At 49.5% G+C, this 27,460-nt stretch overlaps 1 protein-coding gene and 1 non-coding gene across 2 annotated transcripts in view; one reads left to right on the forward strand and one right to left on the reverse strand.

Moving 5' to 3' along the window:
• LOC140453894 (lysocardiolipin acyltransferase 1-like) overlaps positions 1–8,568 on the reverse strand; it is a 59,915-nt gene extending 51,347 nt beyond the window's left edge. Inside the window, exon 1 of the mRNA XM_072548752.1 lies at positions 8,259–8,568. The gene's annotated coding sequence lies outside the window, so the exon portion shown is untranslated. The remainder of the gene's footprint in view (positions 1–8,258) is intronic.
• trnat-agu (transfer RNA threonine (anticodon AGU)) lies at positions 3,525–3,598 on the forward strand. The gene has a single exon. It is a non-coding gene; the product is annotated as a tRNA-Thr (tRNA).
• Positions 8,569–27,460: the final 18,892 nt, after the last annotated feature.

Raw genomic sequence — 27,460 nt, forward strand, 5'->3', positions numbered from 1 at the left:
TATCCAATTTTGTGGGATGAGGGCATCACTGGCTGGGTCCACATTTATTGCCTGTCCCTAGCTGCCCTTGAGAAGGTGGGGGTGAGCTGCCTTCTTGCTGTCCACCTGCAATACCCTGAGGGATGGAATTCCACAATTTTGACTCAGCAGCAATGAAGAAACGGTGATACATTTCCCAGTCAGGATGGGGAGGGGCTTGGAGGGGAACTTGCAGGGAGTGGGGTTCCCGTGTATCTGTTGCCCTTGTCCTTCGAGATGGCAGTGGTTGTGGGTTTGGAAGATGCTGTCTGCAGTGAATTTCTGCAGTGCATCTTGTAGATAGTAAATGCTTTTGTTCCTACATCTTATGGTCTTAACATTACAATGTTTTCTCTGGTCAATTCTGCCAGCCCACCTCCCTTTTCACATTCTCTAACCTTAATGAAGACTCCTTGAATATTCAGTGGTAGTTCCTCACTACTTTAACCATGTTTCCATTATTACCACCAGCTGTAATTTGTGGTTGTTCACTTCTAAGCCTCACTCACCACACTGTGGGACAGACAGACATGGAAATCTTGTCTCTCAGTTCCTCTTTGTCCTTCTCAGTCCATTCCTGACTAATATGTTAGCATGTCTTTCTCTCAGACTGTTTGACACTCACTTTGTGCACCTTATTCCATTTTGCTGCTTCCATGTGCTGGTGCCCATCCTCCTGTTAATTCAGTTTAAAGCCAGTCCACCTGGACACTGGTGATGGGTGAAGTAGCGAATGATAATCTGAGCACTGGGGTGCAGGGTGACCCCACACTGGCGGGGGGGCGGGGGGGGGGGGGGGGGGGGGGGCGGGGGAGTGGAGTGGTGAAGACAGGATTCAAAAAGTCCCCACTGTCAGATCAGGCGAGAGGAGACTACGTATCTGTAAAGTTGTGAACTACATTCGCAACATGAGCCCAGTCACTGCCACTTGACCCATCTCTGAAACCTGAGCACCCATCATCAGGATCGTGTGCATAATCACAGCACCCGTGGCTCTGACATCAGTGAAGGCAGGACACACTTGATGGATTGAATGGCCGACCACTGCTCTGGATTAAAGTCATAGGCAGGTTGTACCAGGGTCACTCGGCTCCATCCTGGGGTGAGGGAGGACCGAGGAGAGGGACAAGATTGTGAACCCAGAGATCCCAAGGTAATGGTTTACGCATAAGGACCAGTACATGAAGGGCATTGGGCAGATGTGTCCTTACGCATCAGCATCTCTGACTGAGCAGTCGTCTTGTAGATATCCTCTTGTAGATATCCTCTGTTCACCTTAAATGGGGAAGGGGCTAGAAAAGGTGCCCTCAAAATAACCTGTGGTACTTTCTCTTGGCTCAGGTGTCGGTCATTCTGCTTAAGTAAGATGTGCTCAGCACCAGCCCACAGGATTGTCTCTCTTAAGGATGACAGTCATTGCTGGAAAGATCATTCCCACCTCCTCAAACATGAGCCTACCCTGGCAGCTGACATTTTCCAGGTATCCTCCAGTCACTGTTGTCAAATCAATGGGAAGAGCACCATCAAAGGGAGGGCTGCAACAAGAAATCAAATAACGCAGAGCAACAAATGTGGTTACTTTGATGGTATCCAGCTGTGCTCTTCAAAACTGGTGGCTTCTTCCTCATATCAAGGCTCCATGCACTCAAGCAATAGTTTGGGAGAAAAAATAGTTATTTCCTGCATTTTCCCCCCTCTATTCAGGAATGAGAGAATTCTAACTGTCTTCAAGTAGGGAGATAAATCATGGTGTGGACATGGTGGAGGTATTTTCCTCTTGTCCATAGAAAAGTTTGTTGTGTAATCTCCTGAATCCTGTGAATGAGGGAATCCTGTCCAAGTCACAAGTGAGGCTTTGTACCTTCCAGAGGAACCTCTGACATAGTCTTTGTTACCAGACAAACCTAAGAAGAATGCTGGGAGCGAGACCAGGAACTCTACATTGAGGGGAGAGTGACAGCCCTTGACATCCAGACTGCATTCAACAGAGTGCGGTATCAAGAAGCCCTAGAAAATCTGGGTATTCAAAGGCAAACTCCCCACTGGTTAGAGTCACACCTGGCCCAGAGGAAGATGGTTGTGGTTGTTGGAGGGTCAGTCATCTCAGCTCCAGGACATCTCTGCAGGAGTCCCTCAGGGGAGGGTCCTAGGCCCAACCATCTTCAGCTGCTTCAATAATGACCTTCCCTCCATCATAAGGTCAGAAGTGGGGATGTTCACTGATGATTGCACAATGTTCAGCACCATTTGCGACGATTCAGATACTGAAGCAGTCCATGTTCACTTAGAAACAGAAACGAGGAGCAGGACTAGGTCATCCAGCCCTTCAAAGCTGATTTAATACAATCAATCATGGCTGATCATCCAACTCAGTACCCTCTTTCCCTTTTCTTCCCCTACTCACCAATCTCTTTCATCCTATGAACTATTTCGACATCTTTACCAAAATGCAGCAAAACCTGAACAACATCCAGGCTTAGTCTGAAAAGTGGCAAACAACATCTGCACCAGCAAGACACAATCTAACCACCAATCTGTCACATTCACTGGTGTCACCATCACGGAATCCCCCACTATCAACATCCTGGGGGTTACCATTGACCAGTAACTCAACTGGACTCACCACATAAACACAGCAGCTACAAGAACAGGTCAGAAGCTGGGAATACTGTGGTGAGTAACCCACCTCCTGACTCCCCAAAGCCTGTCCATCTACAAGGCACAAGTCAGGAGTGGGAGGGAATACTCGCCACTTGCCTGGATGGGGGCAGCTCCAACACTCAAGAAGCTCAACACCACCCAGGAGAAAGCAGCCGCTTGATTGGCACCACATCCACAAACACCCACTCCCTCCCCCACCGATGCTCAGTAACAGCAGTGTGTACTATCTACAAGATGTGCGCAGAAATTCACCAAAGATCCTCAGACAGCACCTTCCAAACACATAACCACTTCCATCTAGATGGACAAGGGCAGTAGATTCATGGGAACACCACCCCTGCAAGTTCCCCTCCAAACCATTCCCCATCCTGACTTGGAAATATCTTACCGTTCTATCAGTGTCACTGGGTCAGAATCCTGGAATTCCCAACCTAACAGCATTGTGGGTCTACCTACAGCACATGGATTGCAGCAGTTCAAGAAGGCAGCTCACCCCCACCCTCTCAAGGGGGGCAACTCGGGATGGGGTAATAAATGCTGGACTAGCCAGCGACACCCACATCCCATCAGGGAAGTTTTTTTAAAAAGTTTGAGATGCCTCAAGCACTTCATAAATGATAATGAGAAATGTTGATATCCAGGAAATATCACCACAATCCTGTCACTGCTTCATGATGGTATGTCAGCAACTGTCTTGATGGAGACCTTTCAAACTCCAGACCGGTGGTAAGCCAGGCTGTGTGCTGAGCCCATATCATTTACAAGCTAACTCTGCTCAAAGATTCCCAACTGCCCTGTGCTGGGGGTATTCCATACCAGTTTGACGAGTAAAACTCTCACAAAGTGGCGCCAGGGCTTAGATGGTTAAAGGGCCTGTCTAGTAAACAGGAGATCCTGGGTTCAATCCCCAGTGGTGCCTGCTTGCTGTGTCAAAAGTTCGTTGTTTTATGGGCAGCACAGTAGTTAGCACCGCTGCCTCACAGCGGCAGAGACACGGGTTCCATTCCCACCTCAGGTGACTGACTGTGTGGAGTTTGCACATTCTCCCCATGTCTGCATGGGTTGCCTCCCACAATCCAAAGATGTGCAGGTTAGGTGAATTGGCCATGCTAAAGTACCCTTAGTGTTAGGTGAAGGGGTAAATGTAGGGGAATGGGTCTGGGTGGGTTGCGCTTCGGCGGGTCGGTGTGGACTTGTTGGGCCAAAGGGCCTATTTCCACACTGTAAGTAATCGAATCTAATCTAACCTGACCAAGCTGCTTGCTCACACCGGCCTGACCATCACTGACATACCTGTGCTACAGAATGGAGATGACTGCAGTGTCACCATCTACGCTGCACCACAGTCACTCTCAATCTCTGGCCTGTCCTTGAATGTTGTCAAAACAAACCTCATCTCAACAGTGACCTGACCAGTGAAATATTCCATGTAAATGTTCAAGGAGAAATTTCCCATACCTTACACAACAACACACAAGTCTGGAGCAAATGTAGGCCATTCAGTCCCTTCAGCCTGCTCCTCCTTCCAATAAGGTCATGGGTCATCACTATGCTTACAATTCCACGTTCCTACCTAGGCTGATAGGAATGATTCCTTTACCTAACAAGAATCTATCTACACACCTTAAAAATATTCACAATCCCACCTCTACCAACTTCTGAGGCAGAGTTCCAAAGTCACACAACCCTCAGAAAAATAAAATCACTTTTGAAAACAGTGTCCCCAGTTCTGGACTGACCTACTAAAGGAAACATCCTTTCCATGTTGCCCCTTGTCCAGACTATTCAGGATCTTATACACTTCAATCAAGTCACCCCTCATTCTTCTTAATCCCAAGGAAACAAGCCGAGTCGGTCTAACCTTTCCTCATAAAACAACCCACTCGATCAAGGTATCAGTCTGGTAAACCTCCTCTGAACCATCTCCAATACAGTTGCAGATAGCGCCAAATATGGTCGACTCCTTGCGAGTTCCTGCGCACAGATCTAAGTTTCCTATTTCCTACAATCGTTCTACACTTTTAAAACTTAATAGCATGCTTTTTAAAATTACTAACATTCGCCTGTACCTGTTTTTATTTTTGCCACGGTTTACCTATTATTTACTATCAATACTATTTAACTCTGTGATCTGCCTGTATTGCTCGCAAGACAAAGCTTTTCACTGTGCCTCAGTACATGTGACAATCAATTCAATTAAATAATGACTCAATGGTCAGCACGGCTGCCTCACAGTGCTTGGGACCTGGGTTCAACTCCACCCTCAGGTGACTGTCAGTGTGGAGTTTGCACATTCACGTGTTTGCGTGGGTTTCCTCTGGGTGCTCCAGTTTCCTTCCACAGTCCAAAGATGTACAGGTTAGGGTAGACTGGCCATGCTACACAAAGTCATAGAAATGTACAGCATGGAAACAGACCTTTCGGTCCAACCTGTCCATGCCAACCAGATATCCCAACCCAGTCTAGTCCCACCTGCCAGCACCCACCCCATATCCCTCCAAACCCTTCCTATTCATATACCCATCCAGATGCCTCTTAAATGTTGCAATTGTACCAGCCTCCACCACATCCTCTGGCAGCTCATTCCATACATGTACCACCCTCTGTGTGAAAGGTCTCTCATATCTTACTCCAGAGGTGTGCAATAACAGCTCTGAATTTGTTTTAACCAACATGCTCAGTGTTGACAGAACGATTAATGTTGCAAAGGGAATCAGGTGACAGCTCTTAATTGCTGACTGGATCTATAAACAAGTATCTAGGAACAGCTGGGACTGTGGAAGAGAGCTCAAACAGACAAGGGCTGGAGAAACTCAGCAGGTTTAGCAACATCTGTGCAATGAGAAACAAAGTTAACAGTTCGAGACCGGTGACTCTTCAACAGACCAAAGAAGTGTTGGACTCAAATATTCAATAAATTCTCGGCACAAATAAAGTATCTCTCCCTCTCTCCTGGCTTCAATTTGAGCAGTCTAGGTTAGAATTTACTAAAGGTAAAAACAATGACTGCAGATGCTGAAAACCAAATACTGGATTAGTGGTGCTGGAAGAGCACAGCAGTTCAGGCAGCATCCAACGAGCAGCGAAATCGACGTTTCGGGCAAAAGCCCTTCATCAGGAATAAAGGCAGTGAACCTCCTCTAGCTTATCTCTCCACGCTTCAGGCTGCCTCCTCTAGATTATCTCTCCACGCTTCAGGCTCACTGCCTTTATTCCTGATTAAGGGCTTTTGCCCGAAACGTCGATTTCGCTGCTCCCTAGAATTTACTGAAGTCCAAGTGCGACCTATCAGTTTGTCCACCTGTACCAGGACAGGGGTCCATCCTGCACCTAGAACATAGAAAAGTTCAGCACAGAACAGGCCCTTTGGCCCACGATGTTGGGTTGAGGGTTAATCCTAACGTAAAATAACTTAACCTACGCACTCCACAATGCCCTGCTCTCCACGTGTCTGTCCAGCAGTCGCTTAAATGTCCCTCATGACTCTGCTTCCATCACCACCACTGGCAACGCATTCCAAGCATTCATAATTCTCTGCGTAAAGAACCTCTCTCTCATGTCTCCTTTATACTTTCTCCTTATATCTTAAAACTATGACCCCTCGTACCCGTCAATCCTGCCCTGAGGAAAAAAGTCTCTGGCTATTGACTCCATCCATGCCTCTCATTACCTTGTATACCTCGATCGGGTCTCCTCTCTTTCTCTTTCTCTCCAGAGAGAAAAGTCCGAGCTTATTCAATCTCTCTTCATAAGGTAAGTCCTCCAGTCCAGGCAGCATCCTGGTAAACCTTCTTTGCACCCTCTCCAAAGCCTCTGTATCTTTCCTATAGTAGGGAGACCAGAACTGGACACAATATTCCAAGTGTGGTCTCACCAGGGACTTGTAGAGTTGTAGCAAAACCTCACGGCTCTTAAACTCGATCCCCATGTTAATGAAAGGCAAAACACCATATGCTTTCTTAATAACCCTGTCCACTTGGGTGGCAACTTCGAGGGATCTATTTACTTGAACACCCAGATCCCTCTGTTCCTCCACAACGCCAAGAATTCTGTCTTTAATCCTATATTCAGCATTTGAGTTCAACCTTCCAAAATGCATCATTTTGCATTTATCCAGGTTGAACTCCATCTGTCATTTGTCAGCCCAGCTCTGCATCCTGTCTATGTCACACTGCAGCCTGTAGTAGCCCTCTATACTATCGACGGCACCTCCAACCTTTGTGTCATCTGCAAATTTACAACCCATCCTTCAACCTCCTCATCCAAGTCATTTATAAAAACTACAAAGAGCAGAGGCCCAAGAACAGAGCCCTGCAGGACCCCACTCAACACTGACCTCTAGGCAGAATACTTTCCATCTACAACCACTCTCTGCCTTCAGTCAGCCAACCAATTCTGAATCCAGAGCCAAATCTCCCTGTATCCCATACTTACTGACTTTATGAATGAGCCTACCATGGGGAACCTTATCAAATGCCTTGCTGAAGTCCATATACACCACATCCACTGCCCATCCTTCCTCAACCTGCCTTGTCACCTCCTCAAAGAACTCAATAAGATTTGCGAGGCATGACCTGCCCCTCACAAAGCCATGCTGACTGCCTTTAATCACTCTATGCTTTTCCAAATAGTCACAGATCCTATCCCTCAGAATTCTTTCCAAAACTTTGCTGACCACAGACGTAAGACTGACTGGTCTGTAATTGCCAGGGATTTCCCTATTACTCCTTCCAATCCTCCAATACAACTCCTGTGGAGAGTGAGGAAGCAAAGATCTTTGCCAGCGGCTTAGCAATCTCCTTTCCTGCTTCCTGGAGCAGCCTAGGATAAATCTGGTCCGGCTCTGGGGACTTATCAACCTTAATGTTTTCTAAAATTTCCAGCACATCAACTTCATCAATCTCCATCTGTTCAAGGCTGTTTCCCAGCTCCTCAAAGTTCTCATTCACAACAAGGTCCTTTTCCTTAATGAAAACCGAAACAAAAAAAACTCATTCAGGGCTTCCCCTATCTGCTCAGACTCCACGCACAAGTTCCCTACTCTATCCCTACCTTCTCCCTGATCATTCTCTTACTCCTCACATATGAGTAAAATGCCTTTGGGTTCTCCCTAATCCTTCCTGCCAAGCCTTTTTCATGCTCCCTCCTGGCTCTCCTCAGTCCATTTCTGAGCTCATTTCTAGCAAGCCTGTAATCCTCTAAAGCTGTGTTAGATCCCTACTTCCTCCACCTCCTTCCCTCTGTCAGCTGCTGTTTCCTTCAGTTTTGCAACTTCTTGTATTTGGATGCAAATGACCGGATCTTCAGATGCATCAAATTCTAATGTGGTTCATTCCAATTTGCACGAACCTCAATGCCAGGATGTCCCAACAATCACGTGATTGAATATGAGTATTGATATGAAATCCAAGCTGGATCAGGGCAGCATACTGTGATGAATAAATAACACATGGGCGAAGAAAGATTAGTGAAAAACTGAAATCCAAAACAGCCCATAACAAATGTGGTTTGTGGAATGTGTTTTCCTTCTCATCAGCTCTGAAAAGTTGTGGCTGTGAATTGCTGAAACAGACACTGACCTGCCCAGCTGCCTCTCCTAGGTTCCCTCTTGACCCACTGGGTTGAGGCCAATCCGACAGCTGTCCAGTCTCCCACTGCTGGGCACCACCAGGGGTGATCCTCTCTCTCTTCAGTTGTCTTCCTTTTACAGTGGGGTGCCACTCCAGACTCTCTTCTTCACTGCCGATACAATTTTTATCTTCACCCGCATTTCCCCTCCACGTTAGGTCTGTCACTCCCTCAAGTCCAGGTGTCAATCTCTCACAGTTACCCCTCACTCCAGATCAGGGACTCCCTTCTTCCAATTCTTCAGGTCTTTCTGCACTACCCTACCCCACCTCCCCACCCCACTCCCCCCCACCTCACTCACCCGCTCTCCCTCTCCCTCCTTCCTCCTTCCTCCTTCCCTCCTTCCTCCTTCCCTCGCTCCTTCTCCCTCCTTGTCCCTCCCTCCTTCTCTCCCTCTCCGCCTCCCTGCCTGCTTCCTTCCTTCTCTTCCTCCTCTCCCTCCCTCCCTCCCTCTCTTCTTCTTCCTCCTTCCCTCGTCCTCGCCCCCTCTCTCCCCCCCAACACCTCTCTCCCTTCTCCCTGCCCTGAGGCCCGGTGCTCTCCGCCGCTGCTGCTATCCGCCCGGAACCTGTTGGATGTTGCACTCCGCCGCTGACCGCGGTCCGTCACGATAAAGGTTCCGGGTGGTTTCCAGGAGCCGTCACCATGGTGACAGAGCGGGAAGAGGTTCCGAACAACCCAGAGCAGCCCGTTACCATGGAGACCATAGGCAGCCGGACCCTCACCTTGACAACGGAAAGAGAGCAAAAACCCTCATCCCTTAACCCCAACCAAAACCCTAAACCCCACACCCTGACCCCAACCCTAAACATAACCCCTAAACCCCAGCCAAAATTCTAAACCTAAATCCCACACAACTCTAAAACCTGACCCCAATCCTAAATATAATCCCAAATCCCTAAATCCCAACCAAAACCTTAAAACCTGACCCCTAACCCTAAACGTAACCCCTAAACCCCAACTAAAATCCTAAACATAGCCCCTTAACCCCAACCAAAACCCTAAACCCCAACCAAAACCCTAAACATAGCCCCTTAACCCCAACCAAAACCCTAAACCTAAACCCCACACCCTGACCCCTAACCCTAAACATAACCCCAAATCCCTAAATCCCAACCAAAACCTTAAAACCTGACCCCTAACCCTAAACCCCAACTAAAATCCTAAACATAGCCCCTTAACCCCAACCAAAACCCTAAATATAACCCCTTAACCCCAACCAAAACCCTAAACATAGCCCCTTAAACCCAACCAAAACCCTAAACATAGCCCCTAAACCCCAACCAAAACCCTAAACCTAAACCCCACACCCTGACCCCTAACCCAAAACATAACCCCTAAACCCCAACCAAAACCCCACACCGTGACCCCTAACCCAAAACATAACCCCTTAACCCCAACCAAAACCCTCAACATAACCCCTAAACCCCAACCAAAATTCTAAACCTAAATCCCACACCCAAACTCTAAAACCTGACCCTAAACCTAAACCCTGACCCCAACCCTTAACATAACCCCAAATCCCTCAATCCCAACCAAAACCTTAAAACCTGATCCCTAACCCTAAACATAATCCAAAAACCACAACCCCTGACCCCAAAATCTAAACCTAAACCCCAAACCATGACTCCTAACCCTAAACATAACCACTAAACCCCAACCAAAACCCTAAATGTAAATCCTAAACCTAAAACCCTGACCCCAACCCTAAACCCCAACCTAAACCCTAACCCCAAAACCTGACCCCAACCCTAAACTTAAATGCTAAACCCTGACCCCTAACCCTAAACATAAGTCCTAAACCTAAACCACATACCCTGACCCCTAACCCTAAGCAAGCCCAAATCGCTAAACCCCAACCAAAGCCTAAACCCAAAACCTGACGCCAAACCCTGACCCCGAAACCTAAACCTAAACCTAAATCCCAAACTCTGATCCCTAACCCAAACTTTAAACCTAACCCCAAACCCTAAACCTAAACCCTGACTGCAAACCCAACCCCAAACCCTCCCTAATCCCAAACCTAAACTCCAAAACCTAACCTCAAACCCTGACCCCAAACCATAACCTTAAACTCTGACCCCAAACCCTAACCCTTATCCCCAAATCCTGATCCAAAACACTGAATCCAGACAGTAACCCCACACCCTGAACCCAGATAGTAAGACCATAAGACATAGGAGCAGAATTAGACCAGTTAGTCTATCTAGTCTGCTCTGCCATTTGATCGTGGCTGATATGTTTCTCAACCCCATTCTCCTGCCATCTCCCTATAACTCTTGATCTTCCTTACTAATCAAGAATCACTCTATCTCTGTCTTAAACACACTCAATAACTTGGCCTCAACAGCCCTCTGCAGCAACGAGTTCTACAGATTCACTCCGCACTGGCCGAAGAAATTTCTTCTCATCTCAATTCTAAAGGGTTGTCCCTTCTCTCTGTGGCTGTGCCCTCAGGTCCTAGTCTCAACTACAGCGGAAACATTTTCTCCATTTCCATTCTATCTAGCTCTCTCAGTATTCTGTAAGTTCAATCAGATTCAACACCTTCCCCCTTCCCCCCCCCAACCTTCTGAACACCATCAAGTACAGACCTAGAGTCCTCAATTGCTCCTCATGTGACAAGCCCTTCATCCCCAGGATCGTTCTTGTAAACTTCCTCTGGCCCCCTTCCAAGGCCAGAACATTGTACCGTAGATACGGGGCCAAAGACCTTTCACAGTATTGCAAATGCAATCTAACCAGAGCCTAATACAGCCTTGGCAGTACACATCTCTGCTTTTGTATTCTAACATTGCATTCTTAATGCCAATTGAACCTGCATGTTAACCTAAAGAGAATCCCGAACTAAGACAGGTTGCCTCAGATATCTGAAGTCTTTCAGTTTTTAGTAAATAATCTAATGCTTCTATTCTTCCTACTAAATCACCACTCCCAGACAGTAACCCCAAAACCATGATCCCAGACAGTAATCCCATAACCCCAATCCCAGACAGTAATCCTAAAACCCTAAACCCAGACAGTAATCCTAAAACCCTAAACCCAGACAGTAACCCCAAACCCGGTCACAGACAGTAATAGCCAAACCCCAAGCCTAGACAGTAATCCCCAAACCCTGATCCCAGACAGTAATCCCTAACCCCATCCCTGACAGTAACCTCCATACCCTGATCCCAGACAGTAACCCCCCAAACTCCGATCCCAGACAGTAACCCCCAAACTCCGATCCCAGACAGTAATCCTCAAACCCCGATCCCAGACAGTAATCCCAAATCCTGATTCCAGACAGTAACCCCCAAACCCCGATCCCAGACAGTAATCCCCAAACCCCGATCCCAGATAGTAACCCCCCAAACCCCGATTCCAGACAGTAATCCCCAAACCCTGATCCCAGACAGTAACCCCCCAAACCCCGATTCCAGACAGTAACACCAAACCCTGATCCCAGACAGAAATCCCCAAACCCCGATCCCAGACAGTAATCCCCAAACTCTGATCCCAGACGGTAACCCCCAAACCCCGATCCCAGACAATAATCCTTAAACCCTGATCCCAGACAGTAACACCAATCCCTGATCCCAGACACAGTAACCCCCAAACCCCGATCCCAGACAGTAACACCAAACCCTGATCCCAGACAGTAACCTCCCAAACCTCGTTCCCAGACAGTATTCCCCAAACCCTGATCCCAGACAGTAATCCCCAAACCCTGATTCCAAACAGTAATCCCAAACCCCATCCCTGACAGTAACACTAATCCCTGATCCCAGACAGTAATCCCAAAACCCCGATCCCAGACAGTAATCCCCAAACCCCGATCCCAGACAGTAACACCAATCCCTGATCCCAGACAGTAATCCCAAAACCCCGATCCCAGACAGTAATCCCCAAACCCCGATCCCAGACAGTAACACCAAACCCTGATCCCAGACAGTAATCCCAAAACCCTGATCCCAGACAGTAACCCCAAACCCTGATCCCAGACAGTAACACCAATCAATGATCCCAGACAGTAATCCCAAAACCCCGATCCCAGACAGTAATCCCCAAACCCCGATCCCAGACAGTAACCCCAAAACCCCGATCCCAGACAGTAATCCCAAAACCCTGATCCCAGACAGTAACCCCAAACCCTGATTTCAGACAGTAATCCCCAAAACCAAACCAAAGGAGTAGCCATGGGCACCCGCACGGGCCCCGCTATGCCTGCCTCTTCATAGGATATGTGGAACAGTCCATCTTCCGCAGCTACACTGGCACCACCCCCCACCTTTTCCTCCGCTACATCGATGACTGTATCGATGGTTGAACAGTTCATCCACTTTACCAACACCTTCCATCCCGACCTCAAATTTACCTGGACTGTCTCAGACTTCTCCCTCCCCTTCCTAAACCTCTCCATTTCTATCTCTGGCGACCGAATCAACACGGACATTTACTATAAACCGACCGACTCCCACAGCTACCTAGACTACACCTCCTCCCCTCCTGCCCCCTGTAAAAATGCCATCCCACATTCCCAATTCCTTCGTCTCCGCCACATCTGCTCCCAGGAGGACCAGTTCCATTACCGAACAACCCAGATGGCCTCCTTCTTCAAAGACCTCAGTTTCCCCCCAGACGTGATTGACGATGCTCTCCACCACATCTCCTCCACTTCCCACTCCTCCGCCCTTGAGCCCCGCCCCTCCAATCGCCACCAGGACAGAACCCCACTGGTCCTCACCTCCCACCCCACCAACCTCCATGTACAGCGTATCATCCGCCGTCATTTCCGCCACTTCCAAACGGACCCCACCACTAGGGATATATTTCCCTCCCCTCCCCTATCAGCGTTCCGAAAAGACCACTCCCTCTGTGACTCCCTCGTCAGGTCCACACCCCCCATCAACCCAACCTCCACTCCCGGCACCTTCCCCTGCAACCGCAAGAAATGCAAAACTTGTGCCCACACCTCCCCCCTTACTTCCCTCCAAGGCCCCAAGGGATACTTCCATATCCACCACAAATTCACCTGCATCTCCACACACATCATCTATTGCATCCTCTGCACCCGATGTGGCCTCCTCTATATTGGGGAGACAGGCCGCCTACTTGCGGAACGTTTCAGAGAACACCTCTGGGACACCTGGACCAACCAACCCAACCACCCCGTGGCTCAACACTTCAACTCCCCCTCCGACTCCACCAAGGACATGTAGGTCCTTGGCCTCCTCCATCGCCAGACCATAGCAACACGACGGCTGGAGGAAGAGCGCCTCATCTTCCGCCTCGGAACCCTCCAACCACAAGGGATGAACTCAGATTTCTCCAGTTTCCTCATTTCCCCTCCCCCCACCTTGTCTCAGTCCCAACCCTCAAACTCAGCACCACCTTCTTAACCTGCAATCTTCTTCCTGACCTCTCCGCCCCCACCCCAACTCCGGCCTATCACCCTCACCTTAACCTCCTTCCACCTCTCACATTTCCAAGCTCCTCCCCCAAGTCCCTCCTCCCTACCTTTTATCTTAGCCTGCTTGGCACACTTTCCTCATTCCTGAAGAAGGGCTCATGCCCAAAACATCAATTCTCCTGCTCCTTGGATGTTGCCTGACCTGCTGCGCTTTTCCAGCAACACATTTTCAGCTCTGATCTCCAGCATCTGCAGTCCTCACTTTCTCCTCGTAACCCCCAAACCCTGATCCCAGACAGTAATCCCCAAACCCCGATCCCAGACAGTAAGACCAATCCCTGATCCCAGACAGTAACCCCCAAACCCCGATCCCAGACAGCAACACCAATCCCTGATCCCAGATAGTAATCCCCAAACCCTGATCCCAAGCAGTAACTCCAAACCCTGATCAAAGCAGTAACACCAAACTCTGATCCTAGACAGTAATCCCGAACCCTGATCCCAGGCAGTAACCCCAAAACCCCAATCCTCAACAGTTATCCCCAAATCCTGACCTTATCCCTGACTCCCAGACCTAACCTTATTGCCCATCCCTAGATGCTCTCAATAAGGTGGGGGTGAGCTGCCTTCTTGAACTGCTGCAGTCCATGTGCTGTGGGTAGACCCACAATGCCCTTAGGGAGGGAATTCCAGGATTCTGACCCAGTGACAGTGAAGGCACGGTGATATATTTCCAAATCAGGATGGTGAGTGACTTGGAGTGGAACTTGTAGGGGGTGGTGTTCCCATGCATCTGCTGGCCTTGTCTTTCTAGATGGAACTGGGCGTGAGTTTGGAAGGTGCTGCCAGAGGATCTTTGGTGAATATCTGCAGTGCATCTTGTAGATAGTACACATTGCTGCTACTGAGCGTCAGTGGGGAGGGAGTGGATGCCTGTGGATGTACCAATCAAGAAGGCTGCTTAGTCCTGGATGGTGTTGAGCTTCTTGAGTGTTGTTGGAGCTGCCCCCATCCAGGCAAGTGGGGAGTATTCCCTCACCCTCCTGACTTGTGCCTTGTAGATGGTGGGCATAAAACCATAAGAACTAGGAGTAGGAGAAGGCAATTAAATCCACTAGGTGAGGCCCTAGAAGGATGGGTTAGTAAATTTGCAGATGACACTAAAGTTGTGGATAGTGCCAAAGGATGTTGCAGCTTAAAGAGGGACTTAAATAAGCTGCAGAGCTAGGCTGTGAGGTAGCAAATGGAGATTAATGTGGAAAAGTGTGAGGTGATTCACTTTGGAAGGAGTAACAGGAATGCAGAGTACTGGGCGACTGGTAAGATTCTTGGTAGTGTAGATGAGCAGAGATCTTGATGTCCAGGTACATAGATCCCTGAAAGTTGCCACCCAGGCTGATAGGGTTGTAAAGAAGGCATACAGTGTGTTAGCTTTTATTAGTAGAGGGACTGAGTTTCGAAACCATGAGGTTATGCTGCAGCTGTACAAAACTCTGGTGAGGCCACCCTTGGAGTATTGTGTACAGTTCTGGTCACCGCATTATAGGAAGGATGTGGAAGCTTTGGAAAGGGTTCAGAGGAGATTTACCAGGATGTTGCCTGGTCTGGAGGGAAGGTCTTATGAGGAAAGGCTGAGGGACTTGAGGCTGTTCTCGTTAGAGAGAAGAAGGTTGAGAGGTGACTTAGTAGAGACATACAAGATAATCAGAGGGTTAGATAGGGTGGACAGGGAGATCCTTTTTCCTCGGATGGTGATGGCTAGCACAAGGGGGCATTGCTTTAAATTGAGGGGTGATAGATATAGGACAGATGTCAGAGGTAGTTTCTTTACTCAGAGCAGTAGAGGCAACAGTTGTAGACTCGCCAACTTTAAGTGCATTTAAAGTCATTGGATAAACATATGGATGATAATGGAACATGGAACACTTTTAGATGGGCTTCCGATTGGTTCCACATGTTGGCGCAATCCAGGACCGAATGGCCTGTACTGTGCTGTAATGTTCTGTGTTCTATGTTCTAAGCTTGCTCTGCCCTTTAGTACAATCATGGCTAAACTCATCTAGGCATCAATTCCACTTTCTTTCGCACTCTACATAATCCTTTAATCTGTTACTAGTTAAACATTAAAAAACCTTCAATTTATTCAGTGTCCCAGCATCTCTTGAACATTGGGAGAGTGAATTGCATAGATTCAGGACCCTTTGAGAGAAGGAATTTCTCCTCACCTCTGTTTTAAATCTGCTAGCCCTTACCCTAAAACTATGACCTCTTGCTCTAAATTGCCCCACACGAGGAAGCATCCTTTCTGCATCATTTTGTCAATTCCTTTCAGCATCTTTCTACCTCAATTAGATCTCCTCTCATTCTTCCACACTCCAGAGTGTCAAGGCCTAAACTGTTCAATCTGTCTTCCAAGTTAAAAATCACAGAACACCAGGTTATAGTCCCAACAGGTTGCCTGGAGTTGTATGATTTTTAACTTTGCCCACCCCACTCCAACACTGGCTCCTCCACATTAATCTCTCTTCATAAGGACAGACCCCTCATCTCTAGAATCAATTTAGTGACCCTCCTCTGAACTGCCTCCAATGCAACTACATCCCACCTCATACAAGAGGACTAGAACTGTCCACAATACTCCAGGTGTGGTCTCACTAATGCCTTGGACAGTTGTAGCAACCTTTTCCTACTTTGAAACTCCATTCCTTTCACTATAAATGCCAAACTTCCATTTGCTTTCCTTACTACCAGCTGTCCCTGCATACTCGCCTTCTGTGATTTATGCACAAGGACATGCAGATCCCTCTGCACTGAAGCTCTCTGAAGTTTCTCTCCATTTAAATCAAAAGTTGCCTTTCTAGTGCTCCAATAAAAATGGAGAAGCTCACGCTTATCCACGTTAAACTTCATCTGCTAAATTTTGGCCCATTCAGTTAACCATGTTATACCCATTCACAAATTTATTTCTTCATTGGAACTTACGTTCTCACCTATTTTCAAGTCAGTTGTAAATTTGTCTATAGTACATTCTGTCCCTGCATCCAACTCATCAATATCCATTGGAAATAGTTAGTGCCTGAGGACTGAACCCTGTGGTGCCCCATTCATTACAGCTTACCTGTCACTTTTCCCAACTCTCTGCTTTCTGTTGGTTATCCTGTGTCCAAGCAAAAAATAACCTCTGACCCCATGTGATCTTAATTTGTGTATTATTTGTGTATGGCAACTTACAAAAATGCCTTCTGAAAGTCCAGAGACACTACATCTACAGGGTCCACATTATCCACATTGCTTTTTACATAGAGTCATAGAGATGTACAGCAGGGAAACAGACCCTTCGGTCCAACCCGTCCATGCCAACCAGATATCCCAACCCAATCTAGTCCCACCTGCCAGCACCCGGCCCATATCCCTCCAAACCCTTCCTATTCATATACCCATCCAAATGCCTCTTAAATGTTGCAATTGTACCAGCCTCCACCACATCCTCTGGCAGCTCATTCCATACACGTACCACCCTCTGCATCTTCAAAGACGTTGAACAAATTAGTCAAACATGATTTACCCTTCATAAAACCATGCTGACTCTGATGGACTGTATTTTGACTTTCCAAAAATCCTGTTATCACTTCCTTAATACAGGATTCCAACAATTTCCCAGTGACAGATGTTTAACTAACTGGCCTAGTTTCCTACCTTCTGCCTCCCTACCTTTGTGAATCAGGTTGTGATATCAGCATTTTTCCAATCCATGGAACTTTTCCAGGATTAAGATAACTTTGAAATATTATAACCAATAAATACACTATTCCTGCTGCCACTTCCTTTAAGACCCTTGGATGTAGACCATCAGGCTCTGGGACTTGTCTGCCTTGAATCTCAATAGTTTGCTCAGGACTTTTTTTCAAGTGATGATGATTGATCTATATTCCTCTCCTTCTATAACTTCTGCATCACCTTTTACTTTCGCAAACAATACCCTTTTATGTTAGTTACAGGAGAAAGAGTGAGAGAGAGAGAGAAAGAAAGAAATAAGGTTTTAAATGAGGTGCAATGGTGTTGAAATGTAGGAATTAGGGGTGCAATACCAACCAACACTGAACAAAATTTGCAAAGAAAGAAAATACTGGAATGACCAACAGGTGACACAGACCAGCATCCTCTGCTGCCAAAACAGAAAAAAAATTGATTTTGTTTCTCTGCTATTGCGGTGCTGCCCACTATTAACTCCCCAGTCGCATTCTCTAAGGAACCAAGATTCACTTTAGTCACTCACTTCCTCTGTATACACTTAACGACGCTTTTGCTATTTTGCACTAATTTTGTTTCATTACCTACCTTTGCTTTTTTAAAATTCCCTTTTAGTAACTCTTTTGTCAGTCATAAACAGTTTACCAAACCTCCAGCCTGCCATTCACCTTTACAGTATGGTATACCTCTTTATATTATTTTTAACTCCCTTGCTTAGCCATTGATGATTTTCCCTGTCTCATAATCACTCTTCCTTTCTAGAATATATTTTAGTTAGGAGCAAAGAAAAAGAAGGAAGCATATGTCAGGTATAGAAAGGATACATTGAGTGAATCCTTAGAAGAGTATAAAGGAAGTAGGAGTATACTTAAGAGGGAAATCAGGAGGGCAAAAAGGGGACATGAGATAGCTTTGGCAAAAAGAATTAAGGAGAATCCAAAGAGTTTTTACAAATACATTAAGGACAAAAAGGTAACTAGGGAGAGAATAGGACCCCTCAAAGATCAGCAAGGCGGCCTTTGTGTGGAGCCGCAGAAAATGGGGGAGATACTAAATGAGTATTTTGCATCAGTATTTACTGTGGAAAAGGATATGGAAGATATAGACTGTAGAGAAATAGATGGTGACATCTTGCAAAATGTCCAGATTACAGAGGAGGAAGTGCTGGATGTCTTGAAATGCATAAAAGTGGATGAATCCCCAGGACCTGATCAGGGGTACGCTAGAACTCTGTGGGAAGCTAGGGAAGTGATTGTTGGGCCTCTTGCTGAGATATTTGTATCATCGATAGTCACAGGTGAGGTGCCAGAAGACTGGAGGTTGGCAAACGTGGTGCCACTGTTTAAGAAGGGTGGTCAGGACAAGCCAGGGAACTATAGACCAGTGAGCCTGACCTCGGTGGTGGGCAAGTTATTGGAGGGAATCCTGAGGGACAGGATGTACATGTATTTGGAAAGGCAAGGACTGATTAAGGATAGTCAACATGGCTTTGTGTGTGGGAAATCATGTCTCACAAACTTGACTGAGTTTTTTTGAAGAAGTAACAAAGAGGATTGATGAGGGCAGAGTGGTAGATGTGATCTATATGGACTTCAGTAAGGTGTTCAACAAGGTTCCCCATGGGAGACTGATTAGCAAGGTTAGTTCTCACAGAATACAGGGAGAACTAGCCATTTGGATACAGAACTGGCTCAAAGGTAGAAGACAGAGGGTGGTGGTGGAGGGTTGTTTTTCAGACTGGAGGCCTGTGACCAGTGGAGTGCCACAAGGATCGGTGCTGGGCCCTCTACTTTTTGTCATTTACGTAAATGATTTGGATGCGAGCATAAGAGGTGTACAGTTAGTAAGTTTGCAAATGACACCAAAATTGGCGGTGTAGTGGACAGCGAAGAGGGTTACCTCAGATTACAACAGGTTTGGTATGCTTTCCTTTATTGGTCAGAGTATTGAGTACAGGAGTTGGGAGGTCATGTTGCAGCTGTACAGGACATTGGTTAGGCCACTGCTGGAATATTGCATGCAATTCTGGTCTCCTTCCTATTGGAAAGATGTTGTGAAACTTGAAAGGGTTCAGAAAAGATTTACAAGGATGTTGCCAGGGTTGGAGGATTTGAGCTACAGGGAGAGGCTGAACAGGTTGGGGCTGTTTTCCCTGGAGTGTCGGAGGCTGTGGGTGATGTTATAGAGGTTTACAAAATCATGAGGGGCATGGATAAGATAAATAGACAAAGTCTTTTCCCTGGGGGCGGGGAGTCCAGAACTAGAAGGCATAGGTTTAGGGTGAGAGGGGAAAGATATAACAGAGATCTAAGGGGCAACTTTTTCACACAGAGGGTGGTGTGTGTATGGAATGAGCTCCCAAAGGAAGTGGTGGAGGCTGGTACAATTGCAACATTTAAGAGGCATATGGATGGGTATATGAATAGGAAGGGTTTGGAGGGATATGGGTCAAATGCTGGCATATAGGACTAGACTAGGTTAAGAAATCTGGTTGGCATGGACAAGTTGGACTGAAGAGTCTGTTTCTGTGCTGTACATCTCGGTGAGTCTGTGACTCTATGACTCTAAGTGGGTGATTCCTTTATTATTAAACTATGACCCGAGTTGGAGAGTCTTCCAGAGGAGGAGCCCTCCTTTCCACATCCACCTGGTGAAGCCCCCTGAGGATTTTATATGGTCCCAATCAGCCCCCTCTGACTGTTTAAACTCCCGAGGATACGGGCTGAGCCTGTCTAACCTTTCCTCAGAGCGCAACCCCCCCATTCCAGTCCTTAGTGCAGTAGGCCTTCTCTGAACTGCTTCCCGCACATTAACATCCTTCCGTAAGTACACTGCCCAGTACTGTACCCAGTAATCCAGCTGCAGGCTCCCCAATAACCTGGGGAACTGAGGGATAACCTCCCTACTCTTGGATTCAATTCCCCCTCACAATAGACCAGCACATTCTCTCAGCTTTCCTGGCCTCTTACTGTCCCTGTAGACTCACCTTCTGGGACCTATGCACTCGACACCCAGAGTTTGAGAGTGATTAAGGATGGGAAATAAATACTGGCCTTTCCAGCGATGCCTACGTCTCATCAAAGTGTAAAAAAGATGATCTTCGAAATACACATTGTTGTTAAACTGTTGTCGTTTATATAAAAGATTTGGATGTGAACATCAGAGATATAGTTAGTAAGTTTGCAGATGACACCAAAATTGGAGGTGTAGTGGACAGCGAAGAAGGTTATTCCGATTACAATGAGACTGTGATCAGATGGGCCAAGGAGTGGCAGATGGAGTTAATGTTGTTAACAAAATCATCTTTATTGATCTGCCACATGGTCCAGCGACACTGTGCATGTGGAAATACTAGGGCACGGTTTTTCACTTTTTAATGCAACAGTTGAACAACATGAACAAAGATCACCCCTGGGGGCAGTTACCACCCACACCGGGCACCTACCACCCACACCGGGCAGTTACCACCCACACCAGGCACCTACCACCCACACCGGGTACTTACCACCCACACCGGGCACCTACCACCCACACCAGGTACCTACCACCCACACCAGATACCTACCACCCACACCGGGCACCTACCACCCACACCGGGTACCTACCATCCATACCGGGCACCTACCACCCACGCCAGGTACCTACCACCCACACCGGGCACCTACCACCCACACCGGGTACCTACCACCCACACCGGGCACCTACCACCCACACCGGCTACCTACCGCCCACACCAGGTAGCTACTGCCCACACCAGGTACCTACCACCCAGACCGGGTACATACCACCCACACTAGGTACCTACCACCCACACTAGGTACCTACCACCCAGACCGGGTACCTACCATCCACACCAGATACCTACCACCCACACCGGGCACCTACCACCCACACCGGGTACCTACCATCCACACCGGGTACCTTCCACCCACACCAGGTACCTACCACCCACACCAGGCACCTACCATCCACACCGGGCACCTACCATCCACACCAGGTGCCTACCATGGTACCTACCACCCACACCAGGTACCTTCCACCCACACCAGGTACCTACCACTCACACCAGGCACCTACCATCCACACCGGGTACCTACCATCCACACCGGGTACCTTCCACCCACACCAGGTACCTACCACCCACACCAGGCACCTACCATCCACACCAGATACCTACCACCAACACCAGGCACCTACCATCCACACCGGGTACCTACCATCCACACCGGGTACCTTCCACCCACACCAGGTACCTACCATCCACACCGGGTACCTACCATCCACACCGGGTACCTTCCACCCAGACCGGGTACCTACCACCCACACCAAGTACCTACCACCCACACCAGGCACCTACCATCCACACCAGATACCTACCACCCACACCAGGCACCTACCATCCACACCGGGTACCTACCACCCACACCGGGTACCTTTCACCCACACCAGGTACCTACCACCCACACCGGGTACCTACCATCCACACCGGGTACCTTCCACCCACACCGGGTACCTACCACCCACACCGGGTACCTTCCACCCACACCAGGTACCTACCATCCACACCGGGTACCTACCACCCACACCAGGTACCTACCACCCACAACAGGCACCTACCACCCACACCGGGTACCTACCACCCACACCAGGTACCTTCCACCCACACCAGGTACCTACCACCCACAACGGGTACCTTCCACCCACACCAGGTACCTACCACCCACACCAGGTACCTTCCACCCACACCGGGCACCTACCATCCACACCAGGTACCTACCATGGTACCTACCACCCACACCAGGTACCTTCCACCCACACCAGGTACCTACCACCCACAACAGGCACCTTCCACCCACACCGGGTACCTTCCACCCACACCGGGTACCTACCATCCACATGGGTACCTACCACCCACACCGGGTACCTACCATCCACACCGGGTACCTACCACCCACACCGGGTACCTACCATCCACACCAGGCACCTACCACCCACACCGGGTACCTACCACCCACACCGGGTACCTACCACCCACACCAGGTACCTACCATCCACACCGGGTACCTTCCACCCACACCGGGTACCTACCATCCACACCGGGTACCTTTCACCCACACCAGGTACCTACCACCCACACCAGGTACCTACCATCCACACCGGGTACCTACCATCCACACCGGCTACCTACCGCCCACACCAGGTAGCTACTGCCCACACCAGGTACCTACCACCCAGACCGGGTACATACCACCCACACTAGGTACCTACCACCCAGACCGGGTACCTACCACCCACACTAGGTACCTACCACCCAGACCGGGTACCTACCACCCACACCGGGTACCTACCATCCACACCAGATACCTACCACCCACACCGGGCACCTACCACCCACACCGGGTACCTACCATCCACACCGGGTACCTTCCACCCACACCAGGTACCTACCACCCACACCAGGCACCTACCATCCACACCGGGCACCTACCATCCACACCAGGTGCCTACCATGGTACCTACCACCCACACCAGGTACCTTCCACCCACACCAGGTACCTACCACTCACACCAGGCACCTACCATCCACACCGGGTACCTACCATCCACACCGGGTACCTTCCACCCACACCGGGTACCTTCCACCCACACCAGGTACCTACCACCCACACCAGGCACCTACCATCCACACCAGATACCTACCACCAACACCAGGCACCTACCACCCACACCAGGCACCTACCATCCACACCAGATACCTACCACCCACACCAGGCACCTACCATCCACACCGGGTACCTACCACCCACACCGGGTACCTTTCACCCACACCAGGTACCTACCACCCACACCGGGTACCTACCATCCACACCGGGTACCTTCCACCCACACCGGGTACCTACCACCCACACCGGGTACCTTCCACCCACACCAGGTACCTACCATCCACACCGGGTACCTACCACCCACACCAGGTACCTACCACCCACAACAGGCACCTACCACCCACACCGGGTAACTTCCACCCACACCAGGTACCTACCACCCACAACGGGTACCTTCCACCCACACCAGGTACCTACCACCCACACCAGGTACCTTCCACCCACACCGGGCACCTACCATCCACACCAGGTACCTACCATGGTACCTACCACCCACACCAGGTACCTTCCACCCACACCAGGTACCTACCACCCACAACAGGCACCTTCCACCCACACCGGGTACCTTCCACCCACACCGGGTACCTACCATCCACATGGGTACCTACCACCCACACCGGGTACCTACCATCCACACCGGGTACCTACCACCCACACCAGGTACCTACCATCCACACCAGGCACCTACCACCCACACCGGGTACCTACCACCCACACCGGGTACCTACCACCCACACCAGGTACCTACCATCCACACCGGGTACCTTTCACCCACACCAGGTACCTACCACCCACACCGGGTACCTACCATCCACACCGGGTACCTTCCACCCACACCGGGTACCTACCACCCACACCGGGTACCTTCCACCCACACCAGGTACCTACCATCCACACCGGGTACCTACCACCCACACCAGGTACCTACCACCCACAACAGGCACCTACCACCCACACCGGGTAACTTCCACCCACACCAGGTACCTACCACCCACAACGGGTACCTTCCACCCACACCAGGTACCTACCACCCACACCAGGTACCTTCCACCCACACCGGGCACCTACCATCCACACCAGGTACCTACCATGGTACCTACCACCCACACCAGGTACCTTCCACCCACACCAGGTACCTACCACCCACAACAGGCACCTTCCACCCACACCGGGTACCTTCCACCCACACCGGGTACCTACCATCCACATGGGTACCTACCACCCACACCGGGTACCTACCATCCACACCGGGTACCTACCACCCACACCGGGTACCTACCATCCACACCAGGCACCTACCACCCACACCGGGTACCTACCACCCACACCGGGTACCTACCACCCACACCAGGTACCTACCATCCACACCGGGTACATTCCACCCACACCGGGTACCTACCATCCACACCGGGTACCTTTCACCCACACCAGGTACCTACCACCCACACCAGGTACCTACCATCCACACCGGGTACCTACCATCCACACCGGCTACCTACCGCCCACACCAGGTAGCTACTGCCCACACCAGGTACCTACCACCCAGACCGGGTACATACCACCCACACTAGGTACCTACCACCCAGACCGGGTACCTACCACCCACACTAGGTACCTACCACCCAGACCGGGTACCTACCACCCACACCGGGTACCTACCATCCACACCGGGTACCTACCACCCACACCGGGTACCTACCATCCACACCAGGCACCTACCACCCACACCGGGTACCTACCACCCACACCGGGTACCTACCACCCACACCAGGTACCTACCATCCACACCGGGTACCTTCCACCCACACCGGGTACCTACCATCCACACCGGGTACCTTTCACCCACACCAGGTACCTACCACCCACACCAGGTACCTACCATCCACACCGGGTACCTACCATCCACACCGGCTACCTACCGCCCACACCAGGTAGCTACTGCCCACACCAGGTACCTACCACCCAGACCGGGTACCTACCACCCACACTAGGTACCTACCACCCAGACCGGGTACCTACCACCCACACCAGGTACCTACCACCCACACCAGGTACCTACCATCCACACCAGGTACCTTCCACCCACACCAGGCACCTACCACCCACACCGGGTACCTACCATCCACACCGGATACCTACCACCCATACCGGGTACCTACCACCCACACCAGGCACCTACCATCCACATCAGGTACCTACCATCCACACCGGGTACCTTCCACCCACACCAGGTACCTACCACCCACACCAGGCACCTACCATCCACACCGGCTACCTACCGCCCACACCAGGTAGCTACTGCCCACACCAGGTACCTACCACCCAGACCGGGTACCTACCACCCACACTAGGTACCTACCACCCAGACCGGGTACCTACCACCCACACCAGGCACCTACCACCCACACCAGGCACCTACCACCCACACCGGGTACCTTCCACCCACACCAGGTACCTACCACCCACACCAGGTACCTACCACCCTCACTAGGTACCTACCACCCACACTGGGTACCTTCCACCCACACCGGATACCTACCATCCACACCGGGTACCTTTCACCCACACCGGGTAGAACATAGAACATAGAACAATACAGCACAGAACAGGCCCTTCGGCCCACGATGTTGTGCCGAACTTCTATCCTAGATTAAGCACCCATCCATGTACCTATCCAAATGCCGCTTAAAGGTCGCCAATGAATCTGACTCTACCACTCCCACGGGCAGCGCATTCCATGCCCCCACCACTCTCTGGGTAAAGAACCCACCCCTGACATCTCCCCTATACCTTCCACCCTTCACCTTAAATTTATGTCCCCTTGTAACACTCTGTTGTACCCGGGGAAAAAGTTTCTGACTGTCTACTCTATCTATTCCTCTGATCATCTTATAAACCTCTATCAAGTCACCCCTCATCCTTCGCCGTTCCAACGAGAAAAGGCCAAGAACTCTCAACCTATCCTCGTACGACCTACTCTCCATTCCAGGCAACATCCTGGTAAATCTTCTCTGCACCCTCTCCAAAGCTTCCACATCTTTCCTAAAGTGAGGCGACCAGAACTGCACACAGTACTCCAAATGTGGCCTAACCAAAGTCCTGTACAGCTGCAACATCACCTCACGACTCTTGAATTCAATCCCTCTGCTAATGAACGATAATACTCCATAGGCCTTCTTACAAACTCTATCCACCTGAGTGGCAACCTTCAAAGATCTATGTACATAGACCCCAAGATCCCTCTGTTCCTCCACCTGACCAAGAACCCTACCATTAACCCTGTATTCCGCATTCTTATTTGTTCTTCCAAAATGGACAACTTCACACTTGGCAGGGTTGAACTCCATCTGCCACTCCTCAGCCCAGCTCTGCATCATATCTAAGTCCCTCTGCAGCCGACAACAGCCCTCCTCACTGTCCACAACTCCACCTATCTTTGTATCATCTGCAAATTTACTGACCCACCCTTCGACTCCCTCATCTAAGTCATTAATAAAAATTACAAACAGCAGAGGACCCAGAACTGATCCCTGCGGAACTCCGCTTGTAACTGGACTCCATGCTGAATATTTACCATCTACTACCACTCTCTGACTTCGACCGGTTAGCCAGTTTTCTATCCAATTGGCCAAATTTCCCTCTATCCCATGCCTCCTGACTTTCCGCATAAGCCTACCATGGGGAACCTTATCAAATGCCTTACTAAAATCCATGTACACTACATCCACTGCTCTACCCTCATCCACATGCTTGGTCACCTCCTCGAAGAATTCAATAAGACTTGTAAGGCAAGACCTACCCCTCACAAATCCGTGCTGGCTGTCCCTAATCAAGCAGTGCCGTTCCAGATACTCGTAAATCCTATCCCTCAGTACCCTTTCCATTACTTTGCCTACCACAGAAGTAAGACTAACTGGCCTGTAATTCCCGGGGTTATCCCTATTCCCTTTTTTGAACAGGGGCACAACATTCGCTACTCTCCAGTCCCCTGGTACCACCCCCGTTGCCAGTGAAGACGAGAAGATCATTGCCAACGGTACTGCAATTTCCTCTCTTGCTTCCCACATAATCCTAGGATATATCCCGTCAGGCCCGGGGGACTTGTCTATCCTCAAGTTGTTCAAAATGTCCAACACATCTTCCTTCCGAACAGATATCTCTTCTCGCTTATCAGTCCGTTTCACACTCTCCTCTTCAACAATACAGTCCCTCTCGTTCGTAAATACTGAAGAGAAGTACTTGTTCAAGACCTCTCCTATCTCTTCCGACTCAATACACAGTCTCCCACCACTGTCCTTGATCGGACCTACCCTCGTTCTCGTCATTCTCAGGTTTCTCACATACGCAT

The sequence above is a fragment of the Chiloscyllium punctatum genome, chromosome 3 (assembly GCF_047496795.1).
Source record: "Chiloscyllium punctatum isolate Juve2018m chromosome 3, sChiPun1.3, whole genome shotgun sequence".
NCBI lineage: Eukaryota > Metazoa > Chordata > Chondrichthyes > Orectolobiformes > Hemiscylliidae > Chiloscyllium > Chiloscyllium punctatum.